This window comes from Vicia villosa, linkage group LG2 (assembly GCF_029867415.1).
Source record: "Vicia villosa cultivar HV-30 ecotype Madison, WI linkage group LG2, Vvil1.0, whole genome shotgun sequence".
NCBI classification, from domain to species: domain Eukaryota; kingdom Viridiplantae; phylum Streptophyta; class Magnoliopsida; order Fabales; family Fabaceae; genus Vicia; species Vicia villosa.
In genome coordinates this window covers 76,689,924-76,700,227 of record NC_081181.1, presented here as the reverse complement: position 1 = coordinate 76,700,227, position 10,304 = coordinate 76,689,924, and the positions used below count along the sequence as shown (strand labels likewise).

The window sequence follows — 10,304 nt, the reverse complement described above, 5'->3', positions numbered from 1 at the left end:
TTTTATGGTGAACTGGCAGTGTGATTTTATGAAGTACAGGGCTGTAGTGTAGGTATGGTTGATGTGTAGAAACTGATTTGTTAAAACTGTTGTGTTAACCTCAGGCCTCCCAAAAGGGAATTCAAGTACAAGAAGGTCGTTGTCGACACATTTTGAGCTGCAATCTCACATTGAACCAACCATTTCAAACACTTTGAGCAGCAGTAATGTCCCACAAACATATATGTGTTCAGAATACAGGATAAGTGCCCCAGTTTCTCGGTGTATCTTTTCGGAATGAAATTTTTCTCTAGCCTTGAATGGAACTGATAGCTCACAGGATGGTAACTGCACCTTTTCTCTAAGTGTCTGAGTGATTTTCGGATGATGTAGCTTGACTATTTGTGGTAGTGAACTTGAACCTTTATGTTGTTTTTGTTTTTATTTTCTGTCAGAGGTCGTATTGAATGCTTTGGATTATGAAATGCTTCCAAGGAATGATGATGTCTAACTGTTGTTTTATGTTACAGGTTTTTGAAGCTGGTATGTGAGGCTGCAGTATATGTATGTATGGACTGAATATGTGTTACGATTTTCTGACTTATTGGAAGTGTGGGTTCTGAATTGATGACGTGTATAGCTTGACTTCTCCTCTCACTTTCCTGTTCTGCTGAGTTTTTTACTTGAATGATACAGGATTTCGATTGTATTTTTCATGGGAGAACTTATGAATATTTGGTTATCTCTGAGTGCAGGTGGCTGAACCTGGTGAACAGATTTATTTCTTGATCATGTAGGCTGCGGTTTATTTTTCTTTTCCTTCTGATTTCCCAGTCATTTGTTACCATCACGCTCTTCTGATTATGTCCTAAACTCTTGGCTGAACTGGTTTTAATTAGAATGGTTGGTTTGTTTAAGGGGTACAACAAGGTCTTATGGTTATTGGATGTGTGTGGTATATGGATACAGCAGGTTATACTTTTATTGAAATTCTCTTGGTATTCTATGGGCTGAACTGTGATGGGAACTTGACATTTTGAAGATGATCATGGAGATGGTACAATGAGGAATAAACCATATGAGTCTTGGAATCATGGTGGAATTTGAGATTAGGAAGATGAAGATTGGATTCTAGTTTTAGTGTAGATTTTGTGTAAATTGGTATGGATGTAATGGATATATTTTTTGTAATGAATACTCCTTGGAATTGTAATAAAATTTGGATTTCTTTTCTTGCAAATAGTGATGAAGTGATTTAGCATTAGTGCTTGATTCAAATTTGAATGATGTCCTTCTCTCTTTCTTTTTTAAAATAATGAGCACTTGTATTTTCCCTCTAATTTGTTCTTCTTGGATTTGACTCTTGGAAATGTAATGTGACCTTTGAATAACGGAACGTTGACTTTTCTTGTGTGTCCCTTGCAATTCTTTTCCAATCTTGTAATACTAAATCGCACAACATCAATGGAATGAAATCTCAAGGTAATTCGATATGGTCTATAGTTAAAAAGTCAACCTTCCGTGGTTGACGTTTGACCAAAAGTCAAAGTCCAAGTCATTGGCTTTCAAACTTGGAAAAAGTCCAATACAAACTTCAAATGGACAAATCCACTCTTTTAATGAAGCCTCATTCGAACAACTTGTATTCCTAATAATCCGATGAACCAAACTTTGAATTTGAGGATGAACCAAATGAAACCCTAACGAGAAGGTGATCATAGGAACAACCCTGAAAATCCACCAATTGACACAAGCATAGTGAAATGAACCTCAACCCATGACCGATTGAAAACCTCAATAGAAACAAGCTTGTACAAGGTATTAATTTCAAACAACGTGAAGCCTCAGCTCCATATACAACCTCGATCCCTTGCCATGTTTATTGATTAATGATGCATGATGTGTTGAATGACCTAGTGGAGGTATCCAGATGAAATGAAAAGCCTAAGCCAGTTGGAAATTAAAGGGAAGGACAAATTTGGGGTATGACAATATGAAGCAACAACTTGAGAATGAGAACCGCCTCTGCAGAACACTCTTGATTACCATATGGCAAAAGATTTTGACAAAGTTGCACAAGAATTTGTAATGCTTCAGGGATTCGAGTAGTGCAAATGGTACAATGCTCAAGATAGACAAGGTCTTACTTATCCCTCGGTCGGGAGCCCCAAGCAATTTCCACATATGTACCAGTGATGATTACCACTTTGGCTTGCATGTCCAAACTATCCATAGAGAGAATAAATGACCTTTGCAGCTCTTGACATTAAACACTAGGCACAATCCAACAATGTTTAAATCAACGGAGTCACAATCTTTTATGGCTTTCAACCTCGTCTTCAAGATGTGGAATCTTTTGTTATTTCGATGATCGGAAACTTGAAGACTTCAATTCCCAAATTGTTCTCATGATGCGTTCCCTTCTTAACAAGAATCGGAATCTCAACAAAATTTCATCCCTTCTGATTCATAAGGCCTTCTCTTGGAGTGGGATTAGCATTTGCATTTGGCCTTTGAATAACATGTCTCAATTCTCTTTGTCTAAGAGAAAAAGTTGAATAACCTTCATACATTGATTCACATTACTCCCCATTTCTGTTTTCATCCCAGTCATAAACCTCACGGAGTTGTTCCATTGTTAACTTTCAAGCACGTAGTGGTAAGAAGTCATTTGCATTGTTGCTGAAACCAGAACTTGAGTAGAAAGGGCCCCCATAAGCTTTTGAGAGAACTATGAAATGCATGATAGTATGAATGCATGTTTCATTTATGGAGAATCCTAAAGTCTTTTCACACTTTTTGTTTCTCTTTTATTCTCCTTTTTTGCATATAGTATCTTTTCTTTTTTTTCTTTTCCATCTTTTCTGCTTTTCTACCTTTTTTTTTCATTTCCCTTTTTTTTTGAAATAGACTTTAGAATCCCCCACAAATGAAGTGGATAAAGTAATGACGTTATGCAATGCAAAAGCATGGGATCAAGGTCCATATAATTTTAGTAACCACTGTACGATCCTCTGAATAAATGATGTAGGTCAAATGTCACGAGATCAAAGGTCCGACATAGGTATCACAGAACCAAAGTAACCATAGTCACCAACAAAACTGAATAGTCACCAACGGTACCTGTCATGTTTATCCCTCCCCACTCACAGGTGAATCTAGGCCAGGGTAAGGTCATGAACACAATATACGGTCCGCCCGAAGGTAAGCACCGTCACAGCGCGGATGCGGGTGACGATAATACCTTCGTTTGAAACCACTACTCTGCTCGTAGTCACATAATCAATCCCGAGACGTACACCTCGAGACAAACCATGCTCCCACTCTATCCTAGTGTTCCTATGGTTCACACATAGCTTGGGTATTAGGCCTTTTACCTCATAGAATCATCCCACCCAACCTGCAAACAGAGAAAATATGTGGCCCCCACAAGGACCCATAATATAGTCCAGATACGAGAAAGAAAATATGATATGCAAGCAGAAAATAAACATGATATGCAAACATATATATACAGGATATAAACATATATACAGATAAATAAACACCCAATAAAAGAAACAAACAAAGGCTAGGATTTACTTGCTAAGAATGGACCAGCACAGGTCTATCACGTCCCCAGCAGAGTCGCCAGCTGTCGCTACCGCGAAAAATTGATCAGAGTCGCCACTAATATATTTATCCCATCAAGGAAAAGGAATACCAGGAAACCTAACTCAGAATAAGAACAAGGTCTTTCGACCAGAGAATAGGGTACGGGAGTAGGTTACGTGAGGGGAAGGTGTTAGCACCCCTCACGCCCATCGTACTCGATGGTATCCACCTATGTTCGTTTCCATCTAAAGGGTGTATCTATGTCTAAATCTAAATGCGAATGAATGCAAAAGAAATACGGGGAAAAAAAGGAATTATTTACAAGTGTGCTCGCTTAGGCCCCGCGACCCAATGCCTACGTATCCTTTTCAGGAATCAGAGCGACCGTAGTTCGGCTCAATAATTTCCATTTGTTTTTTGTTTTTTAGTTGAACAGAGGTTAAGGTCACAATCCACGATGCTCGACCTTTGGAGACTTATACGCCTAATTTTGGAATGGACTTAACTTGTTCTTAAGGAGAAAAGAATCTTGGGTTTGTGTTGTTTATGTAACTACATGATGAACAAAACCCAATACAAGGTTTCGCACCACTTTGTCACTTTGTTTTAATTCAAGCCTTTATTAGGTGTTTTAAGTGTTTTCGGTTGGGTATTTTTTAAGGGGATTTACTTCGCGATTTGAATCACATGAAAATGTACAACGGTAGAGAAACAGATTAGGGAATGAATCCCACTCATTTCTCTCCCATTATGTAGTGATTGAGAAACAGATTAGGGAATGAATCCCACTCATTCCTCTCCCACTAAGTGATTGAGAAACAGATTAGGGAATAAATCCCACTCATTTCTCTCCCACTTTTAGTAAGGTGTGATTCGCATCTCTATTTATTAGTGTTTTAATGTTAAAAAAAAAAGAAAATGAAAAAGGGGAGACTAACCTAATTTCTAGTCTATTGTTATTTACAAGTCTAAATCCTATTTAAGACTAACCTAAAATCTAAGGGGAATTAACTAAGAGAAAAAAAAGTTGTTTAAGTTGACTAAAGTCAACTTTAACAACTAGGGGTATTTTAGGTATTTCTCAAAATATGAAAATATTCACAAAAAGAAAGAATTAAAATCTAAACTAACCCTGAAAATATTCACAAGCAATTTGTATTTTCTTTATCATTTTTAGAACTATTTTTAAGAATTAAAACCAAAAAGCTAAGTATTTATATTCAATGTGCACCAATAAAAAATTAGAGAAAACAACAATTCAAATCTAATTAAAGCAATTGTTCCTAAAAATCTAATTAGCCAAAAAATATTTTTTATCAATTTTATCTAAGCAAAAATCAATTAATATGCAAAAAAAGAATAGAAGAAAGAAAATTATTTTTATATTTCTTTTTATTTCCAGCATGGGGGTGTGTAACAGTAAAGCAGAAATGAACTAAATCTATTAACAACTGGCGCATGGGCCTAGAACAGGGGTGGGGCAGATATCAGTGGCACCAAGGCCCAAACGATTTTGTGGCCCATCTTGTGTCTACTCTATCTTTTTTTATTTCTCATTTCCAGCAACATGCCAATTCATTTTTATTATTTTTTCATTATTAACATGCTACGTGACATAAAAAAAAGGCCATGACATAAAATCAATAGGGCAAGTGAAATTTAAGTCACAAAAGGACAAAAAAACATGGTTTAGCCAATCACGGAGTGCCAACTCATTACTCCATCACATGCATGAAAACAAAATGCCAGAGAATTGGAGAATGGACCAACACGAGAGCGCCACGTATTCGCCTGAACTAAAAACCAAGAAAAATAGTTAGCGGCCGGAGATGACCTCCGGTCATCTTCTCCGGCGAATACCCTACCGGATCCAAATGAAAACTTCCAGAAATTTACGTGACCGGTACTATTCGACTCAGAATTCATCACTGAGTTCGGATCTGCACTTCGTTTTCATCAATGCTCCCTCTATCATCTTAACCGGAGCCAAATCATAAACCCTAATTACAAAGGTTTTCACCAAAACGCAATCTAAACTCATCCTCACATCCACACGCATCTATAGAACCCTAATGTACGATCTAAACATCTAAACAACATACATTTCACACTAACAGAATCGAGTGCAAGAATCATGGAATTTGAACAAGAAAACAAGATCATATATTTACAGATGCATTCATCCTATTCATTGTCACTATGATGCTAAGAGAGACATGAAAACTTACCTGTTGATGAACTTTGAGTAGAAGAACAAGGAACTCTCGCAATTTGGATCTAAACTCAGATGCATGTCAACGATTGGAGAAGCTTCGATCCTGAGAAATGAACTCCGGATTTGTGGTGGATTCAAGAGCTCGATCGTGATGTGATCTTCTTCAAGAAGCCATTAAAATTGCTGTAATTGCTTGAAGCTTGGAAGGTCGCGAAGAAAATGGTGAAGCCTTAAGATATAGCTCAGCAATGGAGATTGGAATGAGAATCAAGGAAAGAGGTTGAAGATGGTGGTTTGAGTTTGTTACAAACGGTTATGAGTTTGTTATGGCTATGGTGGCTGAGAAATAGGGAATGAGGAGATTATCGTGAAGTGAGAGAAGAGAGCAAATCTGAGAAAAAGAAAAATGAATCCTCTCCTCTGATTTGTAAAGGGCTTTGCTTTTATATAGTGTGAGGTACATTGTTGGTTATGGTGAGGTCTTGTGTAGTGTAACTTTTCTCTTCCAAACTTAGTGAATAAGGATTTTGCAATTGAAGTAACTCTTTGATATGCTTTTCGTTTTCAGCATCGTGCATAGCTATTATAGGAACATGCTGATGGTGAGTATCATATGCTAAACACATGCTTGCTATATGAGAAATACCATCCTCTTATTCCAAGGACAAAATGTCTATGGCCATGACTTTGCACACATGTAATTTCCTCTCTAGCCCTTCATTTAATTCAAACTCATGCTCAATGTAAAGAGATATGGAACTGAGGAAATTTGGTGTTGAAAGTGTCTTGAGAAAACCCTTATAAGTGTAAGAAGAATGGTTATGTACTCATGGTGTCACCACTGCCAAAGTCCTGCGCGCGTGTGACTTGCCTCTCGGACCGGTGCCTTGCCGACAACCTTTGTCAAACTTCTGATTTTATTCATTCTTTGACTTTTCTTGACCGATTTTCCACCAAAAGTCAATATTTGACAGGTGATTCTGATTTTGACTAAAAAGTCAACATTTCCTGATTTTTCCGATTCCAGATGAATTTCCCGATTAATCAGTTTCTGATCCAATTCTCAATTAATTTCCAAACAACGAACTCCCGTAAATGTTTCTTCAAGGCAACCACATTTCATACTCAAAATCATCTCCTGATTAAATTTTGACCAAAAAGTCAACAGGGTTAACTTTGGTCAAAGCCCTAATTTGGAAAGCCTGATGAACTTGAGGATTGTATCTTTTAATCAAAGCTTTGGCTTGGAGACGATGAAACCCTGATTTTAGGAGGACTTCAATGGGAATGATGCCATACAATCAGACTTCAAATCTTCTCTTATTTTTGATCAGGAATATCTTCTGCAGAAGCTCTTTTCTTATCAATTCTGAATAGTAACCATGATATGGATGAATGTAATGGATGAATGGCCTGGATGAGGTATGCACATGAATGGAAGGTGAGGGCTAATTGGGGAATAAATAAGTGGGAAAATTTTGGTGTGCAGTACGTAGCCCCGAACTACGAACGCTCTGACTTTCCCCATTGGGAATAGGTAGGCAGAAGACTCAAATGTCTTGGCGAGCACAATAATAAAAAACTCAAATCCCGTTTCTTTCATGTACCTATAATAATTAGAACGCAAGTAAATAATAAGCTAACAATAGACCACAAGAAAAACTAAATGGGTCCCATCGAGTACGATGGAGGTGAGGGGTGCTAATACATTCCCCTTGCCTAACCGATGATAACACGATTTTATATCGTATATTTAGCTTGAAATCCATAGATATTTATAGCATTTTCCGTTTATTATGTTAATTTATTATGATATTACGCGAGTATTTGCTTTGTTTCAGGTTTTACTATCTAATTACGACTATTTGCGAAAAGGAAAGAAAATAGAGCTTAAATGACCGATATTTATGCCTAAAAGACGAAAAAGGAGTGCTGAAGCGAAAGAGGGGTGCAATTAGAACCCAAAAGGCCCAAAGGAGACAGTTCAGCCCACTATGGAACCAAAGGCGCGTGGCCCAAACCTGCCCAGCAAGTGGAGACGCACGTCTCCACGTCCTCTATGCCACGTCAGCAAAGGGAGACGCACGTCTCCATGTTCCTACATCTTCTCCACTTGAGACGCACGTCTCAAGTCAGTCAAGGCTGCTCCTAAAGAAACGGAGACGCACGTCTCCACGCCCAGTCTGCAAAAAGTTCCTCTTTTCACGCAACGTCACAGCAAAACCTCTCCTCTAAATAGGACCTGCTATCTCACTTCCAAAGAGTCTGATTTCCTGCCAACGAAGTGCTGCCGAAATTGTACCGCGAACCGTATTTCTTTATTCTGTTTTCATTCAAACACTTATTTTCTCACAACGATTTCTACACTGGAAATTGTAGTGAACTTTTTATAGATCTAGCCTTACGTTAGATTTATCGCTTTTATTTCCTTGTTTTATTTACTGCCATTCGAAGAACGATCCAGCCAACCTGTGGTGGAAGTTCAGTACTCGAAGATTCAATTACCATTTATTTAATTCAGGTTTTTATTTACCGCCTTTATTTATATTTATTTGCATGATATATTATATGCCAGTTACTATGCCTATTATTGTGAACCGAACCGATTTATGCATGTTTAACCATATTAATATGTCTGGCTAAATTATTATGATATCGGTATGTAAAGTAAGTTAACCGTAGGGATCCGAAATAAATTGGCTTGATTATGTTTATTTAACTATCACCTGTTTTTGGTCTGTATGTCTAATTTAATTAGTAAGTCTTAAGACCAATAGAGCGAAAGTTTGAGGGATTAGGACGGTCAAAGGTTAAAATCAATAGAGCGAAAGTTTGAGATCTTTAACTGGATAGTAGACATAGGACATTAGTTTTAAGGATGGCGAAAGCGTATTAAAACTAATTAGAACTTATTTATTTTCAAAAATTGTTTTTACACCCGACGGGATGGCGAAAGCGTACGTTAGGGATATTAGCATGTTCCGAGTCAACAGAGCGAAAGTTTGAGATTAGGAGATTTAAATAGATAACAACTTCATAAAACGGGCATTTTATTAATTAAGTTGTTTCCAAAAAGCTTTTCTAAAATCTAATGGGATGGCGAAAGCGTACATTAGGATTAGGACAGTAATCTAAATCAATAGAGCGAAAGTTTGAGACGAGGATTTTTAATCAATTGAATTAGTAAAGATTTTTAATTAAATTATGCAAAAGCCAATGGACCTTCGGATCACCTTAAGTTAAACAAAATACATACTGATATCTGGCTTTTATTATATTCTTAATTTTTCACTCACTTTCCCTGAAGAACAATCGAAATATTAGTAGCCCTAGCTTTACATAGTAACCTTAGATAACGGTAGATCGATTCATAGTCCCTGTGGATTCGATATCTTTTAAAACTACACGACACGACTGTGCATTTGCAGTTATCAGATTTATAGACACGTAAAGTCGCGATCAAGTTTTTGGCGCCGTTGCCGGGGACTATTTAAGTCGATATCGTAACTCACTGTTACACCGTAGAGACTAGGACAATTCTTCCCTTTCTTTCTGAACGATTGTATGCCAAATACTCGTTCACAAGGAGGAGATTTAATACAACGAATTAACGAGATCGAACGTTTCATTAACGTCAAACGTCGAGCTCGCAATCTTCCCGAAGTAGCAGAAATTCCGATTAATCAGGAATTGATTTTTACTGATCAAATTAATCAAATCACCCCGAAGTTAGAGATGGCTGTTATTCGTCCTCTTAGAGACTATGCCGCTCCTTCGCGCGCTGAACCGCATTCAAGTATCGCACCACCTGCGATTGAGGCAAACAATTTCGAATTGAAACCTTCGCTGGTCCAAGCTGTTCAACAGAATCAATTCTCTGGAAGCCCTGTAGACGACCCTAATCTCCATTTATCCGTGTTCGTGCAATACGCCGACACTATCAAAGCCAACAACGTTAGTTCCGAAGCTATTCGATTACGCCTTTTCCCTTTCTCCTTGAGAGATAGAGCGAGAGCGTGGCTTCAATCCCTGCCTTCCAATTCCATAACTACGTGGGACGAATTGAAGAGAGTATTCTTAGCGAGATACTTTCCGCCTAGCAAAACTGCTATGCTTAGAGGTCAAATCAACGGATTTACCCAGAAAGATAACGAATCGCTCTTCGAAGCTTGGGAATGTTACAAGGACATGCTTAGAATATGCCCTCATCATGGACTCGAACCATGGCTGATCATCCATACTTTCTATGGTGGTCTCTTATATAACACTAAAATGACTATAGATGTCGCTGCTGGCGGAGCATTAATGGACAAACCCCATGATGAAGCATACAAACTCATAGAGAACATGGCACAAAACCATTACCAATGGGGTGGAGAACGAGCCGCTCTAGAGAAAGCCCAAACCAAAGGAGGAATGTACGAAATAAGTGGTATAGACCGCGTTAACGCTAAAGTAGACGCTTTAACTCAAAAGATCGAGAACTTAACCATCACTCCTTCAGCCACCGCTGCCG

The 10,304-nt window shown here is 38.0% G+C and overlaps 1 non-coding gene across 1 annotated transcript; it reads right to left on the bottom strand.

The window, feature by feature from the left end:
- Positions 1–9,898: 9,898 nt before the first annotated feature.
- LOC131654362 (small nucleolar RNA R71) lies at positions 9,899–10,005 on the bottom strand. The gene has a single exon (XR_009299403.1). It is a non-coding gene; the product is annotated as a small nucleolar RNA R71 (small nucleolar RNA).
- Between the last annotated feature and the right edge of the window lie 299 nt (positions 10,006–10,304).